A 27,455-nucleotide genomic window follows, 5' to 3' on the forward strand; every position below is an offset into this window, starting at 1 on the left:
GGGCACGTATTGCATGGAGCACTGGGTGTTATACTCAAGTAATGAATCATGGAACATTACATCAAAAACTAAGGATGTACTGTATGGTGACTAACATAACATAATAAAAAATTATTATTAAAAAAAAAAACAACTCCCTAAGGGTTCACCATCCCTTTCAGAGCAAATTTTAAATGGCTCCAGTGACATGACAAGGTTGGGCCCATGCTGTTCTCTCTCCCTTTGCCTCTATCCCTCTCTATCCTAGCCTTCCTGATGTTGGTGTGAAAATGCCCAGCCCCCTGCCGCTCCCAGGCTTTCCACGGAAGGACTCCCCCCAGATTTTCACACAACTCATTGCCTCCATCCCTTCGGGTCTCGCCCCGGTGTCACCTCCTTAGACAGGCCTTTTCCTGCCACTCTCTGGAATAGCTGCTCTGTCCACCCTTCTCTTTTTCCTTGACTTATTGAGTTACTTGTTTTATTTTATTATATATTATCATTTGTGGCCCTTAACTACTATCTTTATTATGTGTTATTTATTTAGCTTGTGTTTATTTCTAGTCTCTCTGACCAGAATACCGTCTCCCAGAGGGTAGGGTCTGTATCAGAACTACTCATGGCTGTAACCAAAACAACAAGCTCTTGGCACATAGTAAGCATCCTACGTGAACTACTGTTAGAGAAGAGCATTTGCGAGTATCGTTGATAAGGTATATAGAATGCCAAGTATGAGGCTTAACATAATAGGTATTCAATAAATGATAACTTTTATTATTATTATTATTATGTACAAAACTAAAGATGAAAGCAAAATAACATCCTAGAACATGCTTTTCTGTACTTCTTCCTTATATATAAGAATAAGACCTGATATAACTCTAAAATTCTTATTTTGAAACCCATATCTAAGATTTAAAATAAATTTTACCAACTGAAAAACAGTATTTTTATTGATATATTTGTGTGTGTGTACACACACACACACACACACACACACACATATTCTCACAGCATTTGAAGTTTAGTAGATGCTCAATAAATTACATTTCTTTAGATGAATTTAGGGAATATTAGCATTATGACAGTAAACATAAATATTACCAGTGCAAATTTTATGAGTTAATGAAAAAGCTAAGTGCTACTATTAACTGAATATTTACCACATTTTTATTCCTAGGAATAATGAGATGTTAACCATTTTAAAATGCTAATAATCGTAGTTTTACTTTTTGTTATTTTTTTTTTTTTTTGGTAAAGCACAAAGAATAGTGGCTTGGCATTCTTATTTAATTCTTACGGATGCAATAAATTTTAAGGTTTAAACAACATATCTGATTTTTTTACAGGCTCCATTTGCCAATTTGGGATGATTTGACCTGCTTGTAATAAATATGGTATCTTATTTATTGAAACAAAATATATGTGTTGTGTTTAAAGATTGTCGTTGGGCTTATACCTACTAGCAATTAACAGTAAATAATAAAATACCTAAGCAGGGGAGTGCCTGGGTGGCTCAGTCGGTTGAGTGTCTGCCTTCAGCTCAGGTCATGATCTCAGGGTCCTGGGATTGAGCCCCACATTGGGCTCCTTGCTCATCGGGGAGTCTGCTTCTTCCTCTCCCTTTGCCCCTCCCCCCACTTGTGCTCCTTCTCTCTCTCTAATAAATAAATAAAATGTTTAAAAAAATTTTTTAAAAACCCAACCATAAATTAAATAAGTTTATATTTTTAAGTCTCTGTACAACTTATAAGAAATGTTTTCTCTCCTGTGTTCCAGTTAAATATGATCATTCATTCATTCATAACCGTAAGCACATCGAGTGATAAATCTACCCCTTTTAAAAAAGCATTTTCTGCTTGAAAATTTTGAAATGTAAAAGATGATCTTTTCTCTTTTCCAGACAATTTGAACAAGGCAATAAGTTAAAAAATCAATATAAGTCAATTTGCAGCATATGTCCCAGGAAGAGTTAGGTAGGAATATAAATCAAATAAATATAAGTCAGTTAAATTCAATATTATTAAAAGGGTACTACAAATATAACTGTTACACTCATCTGCTAAGGAAATCTCTCTAAGTGCAATGGATATTTTTATGGCCAATAAAAATCCATTTTACCAAATAGAGAAGGGAATCTTTCTATCGCAGCATACACTTTCACAATCCCATGCCTATATTTTCGTCAATGGTCATTTAATTTTATACTACTATTGTTGAAAAATTCTGTGTAGTACACTGCAGATTCTCCCATCTGCCTTTAGAAGTGCTCCAGAATATCTTTCCAAGATTGATAAATTATTCATTTCCTGAAGTTGTGCATTGGAGCTTTGCAGTCCGTAAACAGTCTGTAATAAATTATGCAAGGTGCACCTTACAGACACAGGGTCTGTAAAGAGACCCCGCAGGTGCTACATTCCTCATACAGAAGAGGTGGTTTCATTCACTGGCATGTTTTGACATCCTTCCAGGTGATTACTAAACTTTAAACAATCTAGAAATTTATTTTGCATCCAAATCGATGCAATTTCCTTATGCCAAAAAACTGTTCTCCAGCAGCATTTAATCTTCCCTTTGGAAAAGGCCAGTATATAGAACCATTTTGCTTTGTACCATTTTCTGATCAGACCCCAGGCCCACCACTTACTTATCCATTCAGTGGCAGAGGTTTACCCTTAGCTCTTCATTTTTTTTTTTTTCGTGTAAATTGAAATTCTTTTTCTAATATGATATTAGGGGTTATCTTTAGATTTGATTTGACTATAACCATACCATAATCCTTCTGGAATATTTCAACAAAATTCAGTATTCTTCTGGAATATTCCATCTAAGAGCCACCCCACCTCCTTTTCTGTCCCCAAAGCTGGGAAGGTTTTTCCAGTTAGAGACTCCTTGATAGCTGTCTGGGCTAACTTTCAACTGTGAAAATATATACATAATAGCAATGAGACTTCAACTATCAACTATCAAATTTATCAAAAGTTGTTTTCCAGCAACATTTCATTACACTGTAGATACTCGGTGACTTCTGCAAAGCAACTGGTTTCTCGAATAGTGTGAGAAACACCAGGGTATGGTGGTGGAACAACCGTGCTCCTTAGTTTGGCACCCATGTAAAGCATAAACTCTCAAACTTGCTGTAAAGCAAAGCCTGACCTTCACTTTATATCCATGTTTAATTCCTACGTTTGAGTCAATGTGAGATGTACCTTTCATTCCTCTGGATTCCAAGAAGGAAAATCAGCCTGGCTGTGTCAGTATTTCCTACAGCACATCCTTCATTTAACCTATGTCCCAGAAATTCTGATCCTCAGTATGTGCCCAAACAAGATATACATATATTCACCAAAAGACACGTGTAAGAACCTTTGCAAGAGTACTATTAGTAACAGCCAAAAATAAGAAAAAAAATCTAATGTCTTTCATTAGTAAAATGAATAAACAAACCGTGGTATGTTCATGCAATGGAATTATATCCAGCAGTGAGAATTAACACAATAATATGGATTAATCACAATATTAAGCAAAAGAAAACAGACAAAAGATATACGTACTGTATAACTCATTTATATATGAAGTTCAGACACAAATATACAGTATCAGAAATCAGATCATGATTATCCTGTGAAGGGAACAGTGACTGGGAAGGAGCAGGAGTCTTCCAGAATTCTAGTAAATTCCATATCTTCATCTGGGTGCAGGTCACACAGCTTGTTCACGTTACAAAAATTCATTGCTCTGTGCCCTTATGATTTGCCCAGTTTTCTGTGTGTATGTCACACTTCAGTAATAGGTAGTAAAAACAAAGCCTCAAAAAAGATCCAAACACAAGCAAAAGATATCAGCTAGAAGAATGAATGTTTCCCCCAAGTGATCAGCTCATTGGCAATGCAGGAACTAAAACTCCATGAATTCTCAGAAAAATAGCGTGTCTACCTTTTATGTCACGAGTTTCAAATTTCCCGAAAAGATTGATTTCATCTGAGGTTCCACGCATTTTATTCGAAACAGATTAGAGTTCTGATTTAGTCGTGTCGGTTCCTTCGGTGCTTTGTGAGTGGGCTTTGGACACTGAATAATTGCGCAGACTCTCATCTCGAGATGGACCGAGATCGTTTGGAGGAAATGTCACCGACTCCACTTCTACGTGCTGCGGCTGGCAGTTGTGCCCTCATAACTCAAACCAGAAAAAAAGAATCAAAGAGACCAGAATTCCACCCTACACTTCCTTCACGAAAGGTCACTTTGCGCTGTTGATGAGATCCGTCCCGTGATGAAGACGCACCATCACAGAGGGATTTCCCATTCCTGTGATCTTCGCAGACCTCACCACTCGTTTCCAGTGATGTTATCACCCTGGTCTTCGTCAGAGTTATTCACGCCAATCAGTAGCTGAGGAAATTACACGGCCACCAAAATGCAGAGTCATTGTTCCATCGGGTCTGCTTGATGGCTTTTTGATCCCCCCGAATGGTTTTGAAGCAGCAGACTCAGTGATGATTCTTTCTGATTGAATTAGCACCCTATAGAAGTCTGATTGTTTCATCTTCCCTCCACTGTCTACCCTCCACTCACACGAGGATTTCAATTTAGAGGTGATCAAGAAAGCAACATCTAGTTTCAGGGAATAATTGTCTCTTTTGATGTGATCTGTTTTACATAAAAATGAATAAAGATGCATATTTATGGAGAAGCACTTGCCATTTGAAAGCATTTACAGTCAGCAAACAGTTTTGCTCTGAGCTTCTGTGGAAGGAAAATTAGTCTTCCTCCTCCATTCCTCTCCCCTGCCTTTGTGTGTGTGTGTGTGTGTGTGTGTGTGTGTGTGTGTGTGTGTGTGTGTGTGTGTAAAAGACTAAATCCAAATGGCCTAGACAAAACTTGAATTAGCAAGTTGCTGATAGGGCTCTCTTGGACCGGGGGCCAGTTTTATCGAGCTCTCTGAGTTGAGGGTTTTTGTCTTATGATCTTACTTAAAAAGACAACATAATACAGCACTGTGTGGTAATATATGTGACTCCGTCTTTATCCATCCCCGTCTCCTTATGATTTCTTTGGCATGCTAAGTCTATTTGCATCAATCCATAACACTTCCACTCCAGTTATTGTGGAGGCAGACACCAAATTTCATACAAAATTTAGTACATCTTGGTCCATCAGGCTGTATGTACTGAACATTACCAAAAGACATACATTCATCTTTTCAACTTCTTTGCCATTTCTCCATACCAAGAAGATCGGGAGCAGGAAAAAGCTTGGTGTATCAAAGAGAGAAATGCATTACATATTTAAAGGGCTCTACTTTAAATATCATACTTTATCAAGTGGAAAATCTACACAGTACAACAGAGGAAGATACATTTTCAAAGTTTATTAAATAGAACAAGGGGCACCTGGGTGGATCAGTTGGTTAAGGGTTAAGCATCTGGCTCTTGATTTCAGCTCAGGTCATAAACTCAGAGTTATGAAATCCAGCCCCGCCTCACCTCCATGCTCAGCAGGGAGTCTGCTTCTCTCTCCCTCTCCCTCTACCCCCCAATGTCTCTCTCAAATAAATAAATAAATCTTCAAAAAAAAAAAAAAAAGAGCAAGCAATCCAGATCTTCTAATGCTGATATTTCTGCTCAATGCATTCCCCTTCTTCGACTTTTTTGCATGATGTTAGAGTTGAGATCAACACACAGTGAATTTTCATTATTTTGAAAAGTAGAAAGCAATGGTAGTCACTTCTGATTAACCCCAAACTTGAAAATAGATACATAGCAATTGAAGGCAACATGACAACAACAACAACAAACTCCTCTAACTTTCATTGGCACCTTTTCTATTAGGATGGGAGCTGATGTTGAAAATGACATGAAAAAAGTGAAAGCCCCCATCGCACCCCCTGTCTCTGTAGGCGGCTCTATCTTCTGTTTCAGGTCTGTCTCTCAGTTCTTGGAGGTTTCAGCATAAAGCCTTGAAAACTAAAACTGAAAAAAAAATCAAGATGCATAGAAATAAAAATGAATGACTCTTATACCTCATAAACAGAAAATATTGGCATCCTTTAAATATTGGGGGTTGTCTACTAATTCAAATCATCTTCTAACTGGATAATTTTTTTTCTTAATTTGGGAAAGATAGCTGCCACATATTGGAATTATGTTCCTTAGAACACTAGATCAAACACGTGCTTCTCGGTCAATGGTTTCTGCATTCAAATAGAGTTTGGAAGACGCTGAAGTGTATATAGTTGTCTCAGGTATTATGGGCACAATTGCATAACAAAGACCAAGACATCATGCTCTAAAGGTGCCTGTTTAACTTTATGTAACCCAGCCTCTTTCCAATATGTCCAATTACAAAACCTGTTTCTTGAGAAACACTCATATAAGAAGTGGTGTTCTTCAGAATACCCTTTGGAAACTCTCGTGGAAAATATGGTGTATCAAACAAGTATGAAATTGTAATAAAAATAGACATCACTTAACTCCCTTTTATATTTCTTTGAGTCAGTCATCTAATAATCCTGAATGTAAAAATGATACAAATCCAGGGGTGCCTGTGTGGCTCAAGTAGTTAAGCATCTGACTCTTGATTTCAGCTCAGGTCATGATCTCAGGGTTGTGGGATCGAGCCCCGCATTGGGCTCTGTGCTGAGCATGGGGTCTGCTTGGTGTTCTCTCTCTCCGTCTTCCTCTGACCTTCCCACCCCTGCTCTCTCTCTCTCTCTAAAAAAGAAAAAGGATACAAATCCTTTGAAAATAAAAATAATGTCTTAAATCCCTAGTGCTTGCCACAGGGTTTGATATTTAATAGATTTTTAAATAAATGCTTTTGGGTGGATATTTATATAATTACTATGATAGACCCTGAAGCTCTCTGCCTAGAACACCCTGCTCCCCACCTCTCTCAGCCTATCTGAATATTAGTCAGAATTCAAATGTTGTACTAAGAATCATTTCTTCAGTGAAGCCTTTTGCACCCCCACTTTGGAGTAGATCTCCTTCCCTATGCTTCCACAGAACTCTGGGATATCCTCCATCTTGTATGTACCATATTCTGTTGCCGCAGCCCATTTACCTCTTGTCTCCACCATTAGAAGTATAAGTTCTTCAATGGCTTGTTGATGGAATATCCTTTATTTTCCATGTGGTGCCCTCACCACCATCCTCCATTTCTTTTGACCCTGCTCTAAGCCTAAGAGGCTCACCTTCACAGACTGAAGACCTGGGTCCTTGGGCTTGGGCTTCTTAGCCCATGGGAGGCATAAACAGGAAGTAAGAGAGTGAGGGGAAGTTGTAGCCAGTGTAGTTTGGCTCTGTTGTTACTGTACTTTGGACCTTGGTTTTGGTAACTACAGTTCCCGCAGGGCAGCCCGTTTTCCACAGAGCTATTTTCAAGGAGCTCTGGTAACTGTTTTCCTCTCCTTGCTCCTCTAAACCTTGGGAGGTAATGCTTTTCCTTGTTACCAGTCACAGGGCCCTCAACATCTTCTCTTAAACCTGCTCACCAATATAAACAGTCCTTTAAGTCTCTGTGGTTGAATGATCAAAGTGGAGCTCTATTTCTTGATGCAAACTTGTCTCATACATATGTCTTATTCATTAGAACCCAGTTTCTAGAGCAGTACCTAGTATATAATATATATGCTTCAAAACAAAGAAAAAACCCCTATGCTGAATTAAATGAGAATGAATTATTTTACTGTTGTTATTAAATAAATTAAACCAAATAACAAAAATTAAAGAGCCAAATAACAAAGCTCAAAACTTTGGGGGCATTTGAAATACACACACACACACACACACACACACACACACACACAGAGTATACATTCTTCGTGATTCTTTGTGCTTAGACTTGAAGTATATTATAAATGATAGTTTCATTAAACCTCCTGATGCTGGTTAAACAATTACTATCACTGCTTTTATCTCGAAATTGTGCCTGGGATCAACATGTAAACTAACCAATACTTAAAACAGGAAAGAGGTTATAGTCACAAGCCAGAAACTAAAACAAGTTCCTTGAAGTTTCCTATTATACTACAGGGTTAGATTCATTGAGCATCTAAGAGAAATTAGTTTAGCAGAATTTAGCAAATTTAATAGTGTCTTAACGTAGAGATTATTTACTCTAGTGATTTTCAACACTATGACTTCAATACCCCTTTTTGTAGTAAATGCCTTACAATTCTTTCTTTACTAAATGGAATTTACATAAACATAATGTACCCACCTACCAGTTCCAAAGATTGATATAATAAGCTGACTATAACATTAAAGTTAAATAAAGAAAAATAGTGTTTAATAAAATATGTTTCAACATATAAATGCTAGAGAATGACAACACCATAGGGAACACAAAAAGTTCTTGGATCTTCGTGACAAATCGTATGTGAAACTCATGCGGATGTGCTGTAATAGAACTCAAATACGAAAGTGGCATTGCCTTTGGTCATATGATTTTCTAATCTGGGAAACAGGTCATCTTGTTAATTAGCTTTATTACTTTTCCTTTGTGTGCTTTGTCCTTCAAAACAGGAATTTGAAATGTTCACCTTAATAGACCTAGTACCTGGTAAGAACTCACTGTTTCACTTTATCTGTTGCTGTGTAACAAATTACTCCCAGTGGGTGAAGGGGAGTAGAAGATACAGGCTTTCAGTTATGGAATGAATAAGTCCTGGGAATAAAAGTCACAGAATAAGGAATATACTCAATGATATTGTAATAGTGATGTATGGGGATAGATGGTAGCTACCCTTGTGGTGAGCACAGCATAACGTATAAACTTGTCAAAATCACTGTCTTGTACACTTGAAACTAATGTAACATTGTGTGTCAACTATACTCAAATTAAAAAAAAATAACCAAGATAATAAAAATGAAAATTTTAAAAAATGACTCCCCACACTAGTGGCTTAAAACAACAATCTTGACTTACAGAATGAGGGTTCATGCAATTCCCTCTACAAAAAGCAATGCTAAACTGGACGAAATTATCAAAAACAACTTTACCAGTCCTTAGGAAATTAACCGAAGATATACAACAAATTGAGAAATGTTTATTCAAGAAAAACTACTAAATCTCAGGTAAAACTAGGGAGTATCTCTAAGACCGATTTTGTCCTTTCCCTCAATTGGGTCAATATGTTAGATCTACTGGGGTGAGACAAGCCCTGGAAACCAGGAACTTTGCTGCTGGAGGAGGCCAGCTGGATTCGGAGCAGAATGTGGACAGGTCCCATGCCCCTGGGCATTGTCAGAGAGAGTAATGATCTTGGTGGCAGATGAATGAGGAATGTTAGTGTCTCAGCAAGTGTGAGGTTGAGACCTGGTTGGAGAAACTGTCAGATTGACAGGATACCTAAGAATTTAACAGTGAAAGCTGGATAATAAAACAACAACAAAGGGCTTAGATAAGCTCCCACATATTCCTGGTGGTCTGGAAGCCTGCACAGATGTGTAAGCATGCATGCACACTAAGGAGAGACTGGAGAGAATCCTAGACATCCACACAAATCAAGTAGAGAGAAGGAAATAATGAAGACTAAAGTGAAAAGAAATAAATTGAAAGGAGAACAATTGAGATAATCAATGAAGCCAAAAGTTAATTTTTTTAAAGATGAGCAAAATTGACAAAGGTTCTGCTTGACAGACCAGGCACAAAGGAAGAAGACTGAACAAATGAACAAAATCAGGAATGAAAGAGAAGAAATCAAGACTAACATTACAGAAATTAGAAGGTTTATAATATAATATTATGAACAACTGTGTGTCAACAAATGTATTGATTTGGGTGAAATTAATAAATTCTTAGAAAGATAAAAATTAATAAAACTGACTCAAGAGGAAATAGATAATCTGAATAAACCGATAAGGGGTAAAATAAAATAAAATAAAATAAAATAAAATAAAATAAATTAGAATAGAAAACCTACCCAGGCCTGAAAGAAAGTCCCAGGCCTGAATGACTTCATTGGTGAATTGTACCAATTTAAAGAACAATATTGATATCTCAGAAATACTTTCAGAGAAGTAGAATATGTTAGATCACTTTTCAGTTCATTCTATGTGGCAAGTGTTACCTTGATACTAAAGCCAGATAGAGACACACAAAAAGTGAAGATTACAGAATAATAATCCCTCATGAATACAGATGTAAAAAATCACCAACAAAATATTAGGTAACAGGACATATATAAAGCAATCTCTCTCTATAGATAGATAGATGATAGATAGATAGATAGATAGATAGATAGATAGATAGATAGATAGATAGATATAGATAGATAGATAGATAGATAGATGATAGATAGACAGATATAGATATCACTATAATCTATGGGCAGGTGGGATTTATCCCAGGAATGTAGGGCTGATTAAAATGCAAAAACTAAGTTTGTATAAATTACAGCATTGATAGAATAAAAGACGGATATGACACAATCATCTCAACAGACAAAGAAAAATTATTTGACAGATTCCAACACCAGTTCCTGGAAAAACAACAACAACAACAACACCCAAATCTAAAAATCTAGCAATATAAAGAAACTTCTTCAATCTCATAAAAGGAATGTGTGAAAAACCTATAGCTAAATTCACACTTAATAGTGTATTAGAGTTTTCTAGAGAAACAGAACCAACAGGATACACATACATACACACACACACACACACACACATAGATTTATTTTAAGGAATTGGCTGATACCATTGGCTAGTGAAAATCTGTAGGGGAGGTCAGCAGGCTGAAAACTCAGGCAGGATTTCTGTTATTATTTTGAGGAAGAATTCATTCTTTGGGCCACCTCAGTTTGGGCTCCTCAGGATTAGATGAATGCTGGTCCAGTATTCCCTGCTACAGCATGATGGACCTAAGAATATTCTTCTAAGTAAAATAAGCCATAGGCAAAAGACTATATGTTGTATGATTTCATTAATATGAAAGTACAGAAAATGTAAATCTATGAAGACAGAAAATAGATTATTGGTTACCTTTGGCTGAGGGTGGTAACAGACTTTTACCGCAACTTGCATGAGGGATCTTTATGAGGTGATGGAAATGTTCTAAAACGGGACTGTGGTGACGGTTGCACAACTCTAAATTTACTGAGATGTGTTGAATTGCATACTTGAAATGGATGAATATGGCATAGAAATTATACCGCAATAAAGCTATCTTTAGAGGTGTTTTAAAAGCAAACATTTTATTTACTCATAACAGTGAGTGGTAATTGCTTGGGGTCTCTCTCTCAAGTTAGTTGTTGCACATGTCTGCTGAGGCTGCAGGAATCTGAAGACCCAATGGAACCAAATGACCAAGATGGAATAGTAAGCTAGCTGGCAGTGGATGCCCGTTGTTCACGTGGAGCTGTGACTCTGAGCATCTCCATATGGCTTGGGCTTCTCCAAGCTTGGCAGCCAGTTTCTGAGGGGGACTGTCCCAAGAGGCCAAGGCAGAAGCCATCAGATAAGTCCTAACCTAACTTCTGAGGTCACGCAGCATCACTTCTACCTACTCTATTGATTACAAAAGAATCCCAACAGGTATCTCAGATTCCAAGGGAGAAAGAACTTGAGGCCATCTCTAACCTACCACCTAGTCAGTCATTCTTGAGCAAATTGGCGGCCTTTACTGAAAGAGTAGTTGAACCGCGATTTAAAAAAACAAATGAGTGTATGTGAAGCCGAAGCAGAGAGACTCCCTCAAAATTCCTGCTCAGGGGGTCTCTCAGAGAATCCTTCTGATCATGGTCAGAATAGTCAACAATGGTAACTGCCTACTTATATATTCATCGTTTCTTTTCTTCAAGCTGAAACACTCTTGGTTCTTGAAATGCTCCTATCAAGCTTCCTTAACCATGATGAACTGTTAAGGGATGTGCGGGGATGAATATATGATAAGGAGAAACGAAAGTAAGGGGGAAAACATCTAGGTTGCCTCTTCAAAATTGGTGGTGGAAAAGATGCAATTAAACATGTGTTTCCCGAGGAGAGTGCTCTGAAGTTTAAGCAATGCACACATTTCATAATGGAAATTTTCCATTTGGGAACTGGAGGTGTGTTACTGAAGGGTGTGGTCAGGCATTGTGGGAAAAAGTCTGAGTCTCCAAAGTATTGAGCTTCAAAGTTATAGGGCTGCCACTGGTTCACACCCCTCTCTCCACCTGATCATAAAACATTCCCTCAGATGACATAAAGAATTAGAGCAACGATTATGTACGTCCTAAACACCGTTTTCAACCTTAACTAATGTTTTACAGTCTTGGTTAAGATTGAACTTACTCTTGGGGCGCCTGGGTGGCACAGCGGTTAAGCGTCTGCCTTCGGCTCAGGGCGTAATCCTGGCGTTATGGGATCGAGCCCCACATCAGGCTCCTCCGCTATGAGCCTGCTTCTTCCTCTCCCACTCCCCCTGCCTGTGTTCCCTCTCTCGCTGGCTGTCTCTATCTCTGTCGAATAAATAAATAAAATCTTAAAAAAAAAAAAAAAAAAAGATTGAACTTACTCTTGCCCTTAATGCTGTTTGTTCCCATAACCAGGTAATGTCTCCTGACAGGTTAATGTTGAATCAGCATCATAGGAATGGAGAAGGAGAGAGAGGAGTCATTTGGTGATGAAGAGTGGGTGCCCCCATAAAAATAGGCTCACAATAACACAATTTGCATTAAAATCAAATGGATGGGGTGCCTGGGTGGCTCAGTCGGTTAAGAGGCTGCCTTCAGCTCAAGTCATGACCTCAGGGTCCTGGAATCGAGCCCCACATTGTGCTCCCTGCTCATCAGGGACCCTGCTTCTCCCTCTCCCACTCCCCCTGCTTGTGCTTTCTCTTTCTCTCTCTCTGCCAAATAAATAAATAAAATTGTAAAAAAAAAAAAAAAGGAATCGATAGCCAATGATTATTTGATGCTTTCTGTGTACCAGGCACTTTGCTATTTGCTCCCTGCGTTGTGCTCTTCAGTGTCTGCAACATGTCCGTAAGGTACAGGGTCTTTCTCTTCCCATTTTACAGATGAATTAGTAGAGTTCTAAGCAGATCAAGTTGTGAAATGCCCCATATGACAGAGAGAAGAGCTGAGATCTGAGTCCTGTGTATTGAATTTTAAGAATTTAACTCCAAGATGGAAAGTTATGTTCCTACTCAGACCAACTGAGAATCCCCAAACCTCCCAGCACTGTTTTCTCACCTTGACCGTCCATTTGTTCAACCCTTTCCTTCATCCTTGGAAGAATTCTTGTTAGGAGGTCATGATAAAAGTACGTACAAGTAGCCTCCAGAGGTAAGAAGTTAGAAAGGAATCCCTAAAACCCCTAAGAGGAGCTTCCTTGAGTTATAGAAAGCAGCTGTAACTCTCTGAAAATTCAAGCTCTAAATATGCTTAATAGTAAAGGCCATCTACAGAATTTCTAAGATTGCTGAGATTAGGGTGATCATCTTCTTCACCTCGGATTACTGTTATACTGGAGTCTGTGCTACAAAGCCTGCTGTGAAAACAGTCCCTTCGGTACCGTCAACTGCACAACTGAGTAAGGAAATATATCTCACAGTTAAAAAATCCATATAACCCGTATACTTCTCAGACTGGCTTTAAGCTCAGTATGGCTGTCAAAGAATTTGTCTCCCCATGACCTTATGTACCCATCTAGTATTTATGAAATCACAATGAATATAATTATTATATAAAACTTCAACCACGTAAGGCCAAATGCTTGATCTCTGGAAGAGATACGGACAGGGATTGCATTTTAAGAGAGGCTTATTTTCTCAGGACACCTAGGCTTCAAGCAAGGGTGTGTAGGGTGGGCTTTTCCCTGGAACAACGAAGATCAAACAGCTCCCGCCTTTTTACCTGGCACTTTACAGGTGTGCCATACCACAGGCCACACCACTCTGTGGCATTCTTTAAAGGTATCATCATCCCAGTAAAGGAGGCAATATTTTACTCATTCCCAAGCCTATATACTGCTCAAGATTTACTGCCAAATTGATTTATGACCTTCCTTTGCTGCATTCTGATATCAGTAGAATGCATGACCCTATTTTCTTTCCATTCAAACTTTTCTTGAACATAGAAGTAAACTGTGTGAGATAAAAAATATATGTGATATTCTCTTTGAATTGAAAGGTAGGTTAACAGAGTTGGGGAGAGAGGATCGCCGCATGAAAAACTGCAGTTCTAAGAGCGAAAGGAATTCTACCCTGGACTGTATCACTTCCTAGTTGTATTACCTTGGATAAATCATTGAACTTTGGGGGTCCTCATACATGTAGTTAATAATATATATATTCCAAAGTGCTTTGGAAAGAATAAAACATTGTACAAAAATGTAGTAAGCCTGGGAGTATTTTAGCAACCTTGTCGAAGACTATAGACAAAGTTGTCAAACAGGTTTCCTCTTCTTACCGTCTTACTCTCCATCTTGCTGCATACAGGAAGGCAGACACAGCCCTGAAAGATATGCGTCTTTGCTTCCCTTTCTTGACCATCCCCCACATCCTATAAGCACTTCCCCCCAACTCCATGGTTACCTGTATCCTTATAATACTTCAGCCCCGACTGTACAGCTGTTCTATTTTAAAGATCACTGATATCAAAATAAAAATTCCCTGTAAACTGGAAACTGTAATTTGAGGTCTCTGAGACAGGGGTTCTCAAAGAGTTAACCGTTACTATGAAGTTGTGTATTTTTTATATGTTTAATTCATTCTTATCTATCAGCATTATATGAGACGGTTTTATATATTTCAAAAGTTACCGAATTGACATCATACTCTCCAAATCATTCTGGAATTTTTTACTGGCTAAATTTTGTTTCCCCAAGTTTATCTATATTGAGGTATGAACTCTAGTTTCATAATTTTAATGATACACAATTGTACGAGGATGCCAATATTTCAAATCCATTTCCCTTCTGATCGGGATTTTAGTATTATAAACAATGCCGCAATAAGCAGCACTGCTTATGTCTCCTTTACACTCTAGAATGAGAGAATCTCTGCTAAATTTCGGCATCAGAGTCAATTTGCAGGATTAACTACACTAAATAGTAATAAACTGTCCTGAAATGGGATGACTCCATCTTCCACTTTCCCCAGAACTGAGTGTCTCTGTTTCCCATGTCCACCCAAAACTTGGTGGTTTTATACCTTAATTTTATCTTTTCCCCTTACTGAAATATATGCTATGTACAACAGGATGAATAAAACATACATGGAATTTTATTTATTATTATTTTCATTTTTCAAATTTGTTTGAATTCTACTTAGTTAACATATAGTGTAATATTGTTTTCAGGAGTAGCATTAAGTGATTCATCACTTACATAAAACACCCAGTGTTCATCACAAGTGCCCTCCTTAATCCCTATCATCCATTTAGCCCGTCCCCCACACGCCTCCCTTCAACAACCCCCAGTCTGTTCTCTGTCATTAAGAGTTTCTTATTGTTTGCTTCCCTCTCTCTTTTTTTCCCTTCCCCTATGTTCATCTGTTTTATTTCTTAAATTCCACATATGAAATTTGTCTTTCTCTGACTTATTTCACCTAGCATGATACACTCTAGCTCCATCCACATTGTTGCAAATGGCAAGATTTCATTCTTTTTTTGATGATGGAGTAATAGTCCAGTGTGTGTGTGTGTGTGTGTGTGTGTGTGTGTGTGTGTGTGTGTGTGTGTGTGTATAAAACCTTTTCTTTATCCATTTATCAGTTGATGGACATTTGGGCTCTTTCCATAATTTGGCTATTGTTGATAACGCTGCTATAAACTTTGGGATGCATGTTCCCTTCAGATCTGTATTTTTGTATCCTTTAGGTAAATACCTAGTAGTGCAGTTGCTGGGTCGTAGGGTAGCTCTATTTTTAGCTTTTTGAGGAACCTCCATACTGTTCTCCAGAGTGGCTGCACCAGTTTGCATTCCCACCAACAGTGTAAAAGGGTTCGCTTTTCTCCACATCCTCTCCAACATCTGTTGTTTCCTGTGTTGTTAATTTTAGCCATTCTGACAGGTGTGAGGGGATATCTCATCATGGTTTTGATTTGTATTTCCCTGATGATGAGTGATGTTGAGCATCTTTTCATGTGTCTGTTGGCCATCTGGATGTCTCCTTTGGGAAAATATCTATTCGTGTGTTCTGCCCAATTCTGACCTGTATTATTTGTTTTTTGGGTGTTGAGCTTGATAAGTCCTTTATAGATTTTGGATACTAGCCCTTTATCAGATATGTCATTTGCAAATATCTTCTCCTGTTCTGTAGGTTGCCTTTTAAGTTTTGTTGATTGTTTCCTTCACTGTGCAGAAGCTTTTTATCTAGATTAAGTCCCAATAGTTCACATTTGCTTTTGTTTCCCTCAACTCTGGTGACATGTGTAGTACATGTGTAGTAAGAAGTTGGTATGGCTGAGGTCAAAGAGGTTTCTGCCTGTGTTCTCCTCTAGGATTTTGATGGTTTCCTGTCTCACATTTAGGTCTTTCAACCATTTTGAATTTTTTTTTTTATGTATGGAGTAAGAAAGTGGTCCAGTTTCATTCTTCTGCATGTGCTGTAACATATATGCAATTTTAAATAATAATAATATGAAATAAACATTTATATGCCCACACACCAATTAAAGAAACGAACTCAACATTTATCTCTTTCCCACTCCGCTGCAGTATTCTGCAATTTGGCTTAATCAGGCACTTACATTCTATACAACTTCACCATGTATTACAAACAATATATTATTTTATTAGGTTGTTTTTGAACTGCATATAAATGGTAGATAACAGTTTGCATTATTTTATAACTGGCTTCTTTTGCTCCACATTGTATTTTAAATTTAGCCATTTGTCGAGTATAGCTTTAGGTTATTTCTTTCCACTGCTCTATGATATTTTACTCACAAATAGTATTGAACCACTCTGCTCTTCATGGATATTGGCTTAGGTCTAGTTTTTTATATTCATGTTTTTTGCTTATTTTCTTCCTGTAATTGGTCATTGTCATAATGATCCTGAGGAATTCTTTACATTATGGAAGATCGCCTCTGAAGAGGGCTAACACCAGTGCTATCCTTACCTATTTCAGATACTGTTGCATGCACCAAGAGATGGAGTCTGTCTTCCCACTCCTAGAATCTAGGCTGGCCTTATGACTTACTTTGATCAGTAGCATGCAATGGAAATAATACTATGCCAGTCCCAGGTCTAGGTTTTAAGAGGCCTGGCAGCTTCCACTTTCCATCTTGACTACATTTCATTCTTAGTCTTGAAAGATAGTTTAGCTGGGTATAGAAATCTAAGCTTAAATTTATTTTCTTTCAAGACTTTGAGGATACTATTTCACTATCTTTTGGCTTTATTGTTACTATGAGAAGTAAGCTGTTCCTTTAACTACCAGTCCTTAATGTAATCCCTTTCCTAGCCCCAGTCCTGGATACAATTTCACTATGCTATGTCTAGGTAAGAATTTCTATATTTATTTCATTTTATGTGTTTGCCATGTATGAATTTATTTAAGTAACTATATGTACATGTATATATACATGCATGTATGTATTAGGATTTGCTTGACTTCTTTAAACTGTGACTCATTCCTCTCATCATTTATGGAAGATTCTTACCATTATCTAAGAAAAAAAAATTATCTTCCTTAGTCTCTCTCTGCTCTCCTTCTAGGACTCCAATTAAATATATTGTAGAACTTTTCTTCTTACCCTTCATGTCTCATAATCTCTATTTTTTTTTCTTTTTGTCTCTCCATGCTACATTTGAATAACATCTTCTTAATATATCTTTGGCTGGGGCGCCTGCGTGGCTCAGTCGTTAAGCGTCTGCCTTCGGCCCAGGGCGTGATCCCGCCGTTCTGGGATGGAGCCCTGCATTAGGCTCCTCTGCTGGGAGCCTGCTTCTTTCTCTGCCACTCCCCCTGCTTGTGTTCCCTCTTTCACTGGCTGTCTCTCTCTCTGTCAAATGAATAAGTAAAATCTTTAAATATATATATATATCGTTGGCTATGTTTAATAACACATTAATCCCATCCATTGAGTTTTCAATTTCAGTTATTAAATTTTTATTTCTAGAAAATCGATTTGGTTGTTTTTCAAATATGCTGTCACTTTATAGTTTCTTATTACATACAGATATTTTCAGTGTTGTCTTAGAGTTTTTGTAGACATAGTAGCAATAGTTGTTTTGCAATCTTTATTTGATATTCCCAACATTTGATATCTTTACAGGTCCATTTAGGCTCTCTGTCTTGTTTTGTTTTCTTAACCTGATGATTCATTGCCATGGTTTTAAATGTCCTTGTATACTTATTTATTGATTGTGTGCTCTCATTGTCCTTGAAAAATTATTTGTGAGGTCTCTATGAAGCCTATAATGACAGTAAATGCCTTCTTCTGTAGATGGCTTGCATTTCCTTTGGTCAGTCACCTAGAAACTTTACCAATCAGGGAACAATTTATTTTATTTATTTATTTTATACACAAACACGTGCGTGCACACACACACACACACCACAGACACACATGTGTAGAGAGAGAGCACAAGCAGGGTTGGGGTGAACGGTGGGAGAGGGAGATAGAGAATCTTAAGAAGATGCCAAGTTCAGCACAAAGCCCAGTACAGGGCTAAATCTCATGACCCTGAGATCATGACCTGAGCTGAAATCAACAGTCGGTCACTTAAGTGACTGAGCCACCCAGGCACGCCAACCAATCAGGGAACAATTCAAACTAAATTTATAGTTGAATTTTTTGGACCACTCAGGTGCTACAAATTTGGATTGAAAATGTACACAAGGATTAGAAAGTATTGTTTTTTTCCTTCCATTATGTTCAATGCAAAAATGACTTTGTTTGTGACCCTGATAATTAGAAGATTTATTTCTGACTCATCCTTTCTCTAAATTTGTAGCTATATGGGGTTTTCCAGTAATATGACAAGGATCTCCTATTAGATCTGGCCTTTAACTTATTCATTCCATACCAATAAAGTCCATCTGAAATGAAGTCCATCTTTTGTGAAATTATTAAATGATTTCAGGGGTGAGGCAACTTGAGTTCTCTGTGTACATCTTTGGTTTCTCCTAGATTTTTGATCCAGTAATTTCTTGCTACATAGTTTTAGATTTAAAAAATATTTTAATTACCATTTGAAATTATTTTCAGTGGCAAGGTTGGTCCAAATAATTTAGTCTGCCGTATTTTAAGAAACAGAAATCCATTCATCAATTTTTTAAATTTCATTTAATATATTTTTCATACCCGTATGTTCAATATGATATCTTTTCAGATCTGTTTGGAAAAGGTTTAGGTCTCTTGTTCATGATGTTTTATTTTCAAACCTTTCTTTTATTTCTTTATTAAGCTAAAAATATTTTATATTCTAAATGTTATCATTTGAATGTCTGAAATATTTGCAGATCTGATAGTTAAGATTGTTGTTCCTACTGACACTCACAAAATCTTATTTTCATGTGTACTTAATAATTTTTTCAATAGGAGCTAATTTCCTTGGAATTTTATCAGAAGTAATTTGAGGCCTAGTTTAAAATACATTTCACTGGAGAGACTTATGTTTACTTCTTCCAGGCCCTTTGGGATGCTTCCAACCCAGCATGACTAAATTGAATTTTCAGCTTGCTATTTTGTGGGTCATGCAAATAGTGTGAATTTCACCCACAGCTATGAGTATGGGCTTATAACTGGCAAATTTCAGGGGAGGATATTTTTCTACTCTTGTCTGGGCAGTGGTTAACCCACATAACTCTTCCTTAATGGGTGCATTTTTCTTGTTTACCCTATGAGCTTGTCACACATTACAGGTCCTTACTTAATGGAGGGGCCTCTGATTTCATTTCTCACCTTGTCTGGAACTCAAGCTTTCTCTCCTGTTCTCGCTTAAAACTCAGCCCAAAGCCCACCATAAATTGGCACATCTTTCAAGCCAAACCCAACTCAACACTACTTTAACTTCAGAGTACTTTCTCTTTTTATCTATGATTATCTATCTTACTTCCTTCTTCCTCACTCATGCTACGGAAAAGATGTTTCATCGATTTTATCTTTCATTTTTATATGTGTTATGTTAGAAGATATTTCTGTACACATCGGGGGGATGTATTCTGGAAAACAGAACTCATCATGCATTTCTAACCTCCCTGTCCAATTCCTTCTTTACTCTGCCTGATCCTCCTCAGTGCTCATTTTTATATCCCCTTCATCATGCTTACATGGATTCCTCACTCAAGAAATGTTCGGTGAAGGAAATTATTGCTGAATAGTAAAAGGAAACGTGTTAATTCTTTTTTCCAAATGGATAACACTTTACCAGCAAAAAATTAATATGTGAAAAATCACTTCCTTGACTAGTTTTTAATTTTTAACTTTATATATATTATTTCATTTGCAAACAACAAGTAACTCAAGTGTTTAATGAATTATAAAACATATTCTATTATTTTGTGTGTTAACATGAAGTTGCAGATGACCTTAAAATTTAGCCTGTAAAAATTATAAATTTTTATCTAGGTTCTTTAATTTATTAAAATTATACCAGTCTTCCCTTTATCAATGTAGTTATTAGATATTGTGGACTTAAGCAAGAGCTGCTTCCAAAATCTAAATGAGTTTTTTGGGGGACAAATGGTAACAAAACTTGGTGTGATCCCCTGACTTACCACTATTAATCTCAGTTTAAAACCAAAATTTGCTATCTGAAATATCCTTCAAATATTAATAGACATGTAACTTATACTCAGTCAAGTCTGTGCATTGCCAGTATCATTTTACTAAGACCTAAGTACGAGTGGAGATTTTCCAATAAGACACCTACATCTCAGACAAAATTCTGAATGGGTGGTCACTTTTTAAAAGGTGAGAGTAATGTATAATGACATACTTCTTTTCACTCAGAAACCTAAAGGAACTGTGATCGATGCCTTCAACTCCCAGGAGTAAGTGAGGAATAACATAATGCCCACCTTGGAAAACTGGGTGAGCTGTGCAATACAGAAGACATTATGGAGTCATTACAGAGATTCCTGAGGGCACTATTACCAGAAAATTATGAGGATCTGAAGCAAGGGCCTTGGGAATCACTGTCACAGATACCCTTTCTAAGGTTATCAAAACGCTCACATCCACATATCTTAATTCAACACTCACAATCTATATTTACACAAGCTAGGCATCCTTTTTCAAGTAATTAGAATTTAAGAATAAAATTTTCAATGTATTTATTTGAAAATCACAAGTTAAGTGGAATTATGTTATAATAGAAGCTTCTAAATGGAAATTAGATGAGCCAGGGTGACTTTAGCTAATTATTACGTTTCCCCACTCTTAGTTGGGATATGGGTGCTGCCTTGCTAACTATTTTCTAAAATAAGACTCTTTCTAGAGCCCAGAGATCATATAAGTATGAATTCAGTGCTAAGCAGAACATTTCAAGTTCTTACAATTTGCATTAGTAGGGACACTCCTTGATGACAGTCTAATGGGAATTAACACAAGACCTGGTTTGTTGTTTCGCTAAACCTTAATCTTTCAGACAGATGTGTTTGTCTCTCTGTATTAAAAAAAAAAAAAAAGGTGAACTTCTACACCATCTTCTCTGCTTTAGAAGCAAAAAAAAAAAAAAAAAAGGCTTATAAAAACAAGGATATTTTAAGACAGCGGTACTTGACTTTTCCTGCCTAAGTGAGAATTTCCTGTCGAGAGAGTTGACAAAGTGGGTTTGAGACAGCTTTCCTGTAATTAATTTTCTTTGTGTGTGAATTTAATACTGATGCAAAGGTGTTACTCATTTGACAACTCCAAGGTTTAATGTCTAACCATCCAACGGGAAAGGAAGAACACGACTACCCAGAATTCCTCATTAATTAGCTTCAATCCTCACTCCATGATACTCATCCACTCATCTAAAACTGCTAATTGTTATCAATTGAATGATTTTCAGAATGCATTCAATACCTCGGAAGAATATAACTCATTTTACATTGCTTGTTGAACATCTCAGTGACAAGAAATGTTCTTATTTATGACTCCAGGCCAGATCTGAACTTCTAGTTAAACAGCATCAGGTAGTGCAGAAAGCATTGAACTTTGAAATAACAATGACTGAATTCTTGTTCTACCTGATTGTGGATAAAAGAAATAATCTGAGGGCTACGAGTCTTAATTTCTTCAATGACAAAATACAGATGAAGTCAAAGTCTTTCCTAATGCCAAGAAAGAAAGAAAGAAAGAAAGAAAGAAAGAAAGAAAGAAAGAAAGAAGAAAGAAAGAAAGAAAGAAAAAGAAAGAAAGAAAACTGTGATTTCCAAGGCATCAGTCAAACTCTTTGGTTTGAAGAGATAGTCTGAGATTGAAAGCTATGTATTTTGGAATATCAAAACTATTGTGTTAAATATCTCTCCACTTTAGTTTTTAAGAGTCGAAGAGAAAATAAAAATTTTGAAATATCTACATTTGTTTTCTCCTTCTACTCAATGCTTGGCTTTTACAGTGAAATGGACTGAGATATTTGAGAATATAAAGGGTTTTGAATGAGTGAACGGTGAGTGACTGAAGCTCTCAGGAAAGAATTTAAAAGATCTTGAAGCCGTGCAGCCATGTTATATAAACATTATTTTGAACTGGACCATCCTCTCCATACCACTGGCACCACGATTGCGTTAAGTGAAATTTTATCCCAAAGTTGGGAAGGTGTTCTGAGTCTGTTTGTCTGTTCTTCTGCTCTTTCTCAAAAACCTTAAGGGAAAATCAAGGTACTGTAGACAGTTGTGTCAAGTGTTAAGAAAAGCCTAACTAGACCGGGAAGGCTTTAATTTCAGTCAACTTTATCAAAACTGCCACCCTAGCTTCAAAGTGATTCCTAAGGAAAACACCACAGTTACATTAATTTTTCCAGATGCTCATCCCTTTGGACTCCAGGGAAATTTATTCTTTGTTCATTTTTCCCTTCATTTTTGAAGAAAAGATGGTAGGTAAAAGGAAAGGGGCATAGTTACATCTCTTTCTAACTTCTGAAATCCCAAAGACTATTCTCTGCCAGCCTATTATTGTTGTCATGAAAATGCGTTTACTTATCTTTTATGCATGCCTCCCCTGCCCCACCAACTAAAATAAAGTTTGTATTTATTTTTCTGGAAATATCCAAAGTGGCCCTGGCTAAGCTTCAAATCTATTTTTCTATATGCTGTGGCTTTAAATTTTGCTGTCTGTACTTGGCAAAAAGAGATAACTCGAGCAAGCTCAACAATAACTGAACTTGAAAAAAATGCAAGGGCAACTGACTGTCTAAAAGTCAAATTATGATTTTTATTCGATGAATTGTAAAACCCTTTGATGGTGCTCGTCAGGCTTCCGGTACTTCTCCTGCTCATAGTTTGAAATAATTGCTCTGAATTACTTGTGTTCCCCCCAGCCTTAAACAAGAAAAGCGCGTCATTTCCACGTGCATATGCTGTGCCATACAGAATGTAAGAGCTCATCCTTTCCTTGTAAGTATTTCTGAAGCATTATTGTTTCATACTTGTTTCACTGACACCACAGTCCTTGGGTGGAGAAGTAGACATGTCTTCGCCTGTGTTTTAATGAAAAGATTTGCCGTGAATATTCACGATTAAATGTATCTGCCCAGAAAAGTCTTGGGAAGTCACCGTCTCCGTTGGCCATCTTTGCCACACAGCCGTTTAAACTACCCCTGAAAAATGTGTTTAAATCATCTTTTCTTTAAGAAATTTAGCTGTTTCTCTGAGCACTGGTCCAATCTCTCCCTCGAATCATCTTCCTACATCAGACTTGCATCCTTCCCGCCATCTTTATACGCATTGCCTCTTACACAAAAGAAAGCCATCCAAGTTTTTATTCTTTTGATCTTTTGCCTTTTATTTGATTTTACTCTTTTATTCTTTTGCTTTTTAAAATTAAATTAATTTAGTCATGTGGCTACTTTAAATTTAAAAGCTTGAAAGCTTTTTATTTGCTTTTATTCTTTTAAGTAGCCACAATTTAAAAAGCAAAAAATATATATAATTTATATATAAAGCAAAAGTATATATATTTATTGTCTATTATATATTATTATATATTTATAAATATTTATTGTATTTTATATACTCTCTCTTCATATATGTATATATATATGAAGTCATATATATATATATATATATATATATATATATATATATATATAATCATGTGCCCATACCTCAAGCAGGATTGTTTAGAAAAAGTAAATACACAGAGAGGGATGTATAGTCACAATATTTGACTTCAGTTTTCAGCTTTACCACACTTCAGTAGTGTTGCTTTGGGCACGTTGTTGGATCCTTCTGGACCTCAGTGTCTTTGTCTGTGGAATGAGGAATTTCTCTGCTTACTTATTTATTGTCCACAAGAGAGCAAACCTCACTGGGGTCCCGTGCTGCTGGAACCCCTGTCTAGAAGAGAACTAACCAGCGCTGTTGATGGAGGTGTCTAATGAGACCTGCACTTTTTCCTTTTAGATCTGGTAGATTTTGTTACGATTACTTTTTCTTTGGGATACAGCAACTATACACTGTGAGTTTGCAACTGATCTCATTTTGCTATGACAGAGAACTGAGTTTTTGTGACGCATTGAATACACTTTGTCTTTAGGCAGTAATGGTAGATTTTCAAAGAGAAATAAATGTAAATTTAAAGAAATTTAGGAGTGAGTAGTCCCTAATATGGAAACTTTTGGTACATTTCTCTCTGTAACTTTTTAAAAAATATAGCTATAGATTCTGGACATAGGGTTGGTTTTTTTTTTTTTCTTTCATGAAAAATAAAAATAAAATTTAAAAAAGGAAAAGAAAAGAAAATTGTATGTTATTTTTCCCCTAAGGAACCATGTAGACCTACAATGCCCAGATTTCTGGTCTTTGTTTTCTGTTTAATAGCAATTGAAGATGGGTAGGTAAAAGGAAATCAAAGTATATGTGGTAAATTGTAGAAGAACGAGTCATTGAGTCAATATTGTGGAAGTTCCAGCAGTTGAGGTGCAAGAGAGTGGACTTCTCGCTGGCTCAGCAAAGTCACATTTTAGTAGAGGTGTTGGGAAACGCATCATGGGAAGGGCATGGTGTGAACATCACTGTCATGGCGTGAATTTTATATACTGGTGAAGGAGTAGAAGAGAATGGGAAAACAAGGACGTGGTTTGTGTGTTGGCATAGTGAAATAATAAGGATTTATATTTCTTCTGTCTTTTCACTTCATTGCCAAATTTATACAATAAGTTAACAGAAAGAAAGAACACCTTTTTAAATGTACTTAAAGACCTTTTCTGAAGACAAAAAATTTGCATGTTATTTCCTCTTTTTACTCTTAAAAACTGGGCATGAGTCAGCTGTGATTAGCCCCACTGAACATTACATTAAATCTAAGAAAATTTTCAGAGTCACAAGACCGAATGTATACAAGGGTGCTTGGTTGGAACCACACCCTTCAACAGCTGATTTGGCTTTTTTCTCTAGGGCTTCACATATAAAGGTTTTCCTTTTTGTAATAAGACATTGATCCCTAAAATTAAAACACTCCTGTATGTTTTTAAGCAGCTGTACTGTAGTACAGATTTTGTTCTTCAGCCCTGGTCATTACATTGTCCCTTTTCAGTGTATAAGTTATGAAAATACTGTTTCCGTCCATGCGTCTTCCTTCTTCGTGTCACCCGGACAAGGCTGAGAGTTTAAAAGAATCGTGAAAAAAAAATAAATAAAAGAATCGTGAAACAAAAACTGAGACAGCAATGACCTTCAACAGTGAGAACGCTCTAGGAAGTTGCTTTGAGTCTAGCTGAAATGGTCTCTGTGTGTGAGAGGCCATGGAGAGGCCTGTGTGAGTCACCAGGGTGAACAAAAAGATATTGTTGATCCCTTCACCGAACGAATTGCTCACTTCATGGCACCCACCCCAGTCTTCACTAGAAGAACCAAACTGACGAGAAAAGGAACTTTGACATAAATAGTGTCGGAACGTTTACTCCGCTAGGCTTCGGTCATGGGCTTCTAAGTGAATGACCAGGCTGAATTGCCCTTCTGGGTTTGAAGTAATACTGGGACCCAACATGTCTCTGGTATTTAAAGCATGTTTCTTGCAACTCGAGGAACAAAGCTAGCACAGGGTTCCAAATGCCGCCTTGCACATTCTCTGCTCCGAAATAAGTCTTAGTTTGGAGGTCGAGGCAGACAGCTGTGTTGTCTGCACATGGGCCCAGCCCACACTCATTTTATAGCGTAGGACAGGCTTCTTATGAGCCTCTGATACTGAGACTCCTGGACATTATCACCACCACCACTACCCCCAAAATGCGCATCCATGCCCAATTTTTGGTTCACAGGATTTAGCTTCTCACCCACAGAAGCTAAATGAGTGGCTGTCCTAAGCTGTCTAGAAGCATTTTCATACCGCCCTACTCTACAGAAATGTTTATTAGTGAGTAGGAGTAGATGTACACAGATCTCTTCTCCTGGCACCCTGGCCTCGGTTTACTGTTGCATTTGATGCTCACCTCCGGAGGTCTTCTGGCAGCTGAATCTGATTTCCGAAATTAAGCTCAAAATTTTCTCTCCCTCTCGGTTCTGATCTCACTCGATATTGGCATCTACCTTCCACAGCTGACCCGTGCTCACAGATGGCTTAGTTAAGCATGCTTTGCTTAGTTAAGGTGCTTCTCGCTGTTATTTTTTAGCTCTTTTTGCTTTAAGTCCGAGGAGGGCTTTACAGAGTCACTTTTTCTGAAAATACAGAGGCGAGAGAGGAAGTTCAACTGTAAGTTAGCCACCGGTCTGAGTTTTCTCGTTTCACTGTGGTTGGAAATATAAAGTCACCTTCATTATTAGTTTGGGGGAAGAAGAATTTCAATCCAGACAATGTTAAGCAGCTAGTGTTCTGGAAAATGAACCTTAGGAAACTTTTCTCACCATCATGAGCTGAGCCAACCTGATACGCTGTGGGAAAGGACAGCATATTACTCTGGGTAAATGAGAAGCACACAGAAAATAAAATTGTTAGGTTTTGCTTGGAATAGAAAATTGTTGAAGGTTGAAGACTTTAATGTAGGGAGTTTATCAACAGCAGCAGAATCAGTGGTTTTATCAGACTAGCAGTAAGGTCTGCAAAAAGGCACTTCCTGCTGATGAAATTATATAGCTAGAGATTTGGGTCTAGATCTTATACTCAGGAAGCCCTTAAAAACTTGTTTGCTGCTGTCATGCTGAGGGAATTAATAGATTAGACATTAACCACTAAAATTTTTGAGGGAACCCCTCCAATATAACATTTACTAAAAGAGCAGAGCATCCCTCAATTTCATAATAAAATAAGGAACTCCTCATTTTCTACAAAGGCCATTTGCAACAGTTTCTGAAGCAATGTTTCACATGAAGGAGACACCTAGTAAATGTGTGGACTCTGCCTTTATATTAAACTTGATTTAATCCTTACCTGTAAAAGGAAAAGAGAA

The sequence above is a fragment of the Ursus americanus genome, chromosome 31 (genome assembly GCF_024610735.1).
Source record: "Ursus americanus isolate L20-20 chromosome 31, mUrsAme1.1.p, whole genome shotgun sequence".
Lineage (NCBI taxonomy): Eukaryota > Metazoa > Chordata > Mammalia > Carnivora > Ursidae > Ursus > Ursus americanus.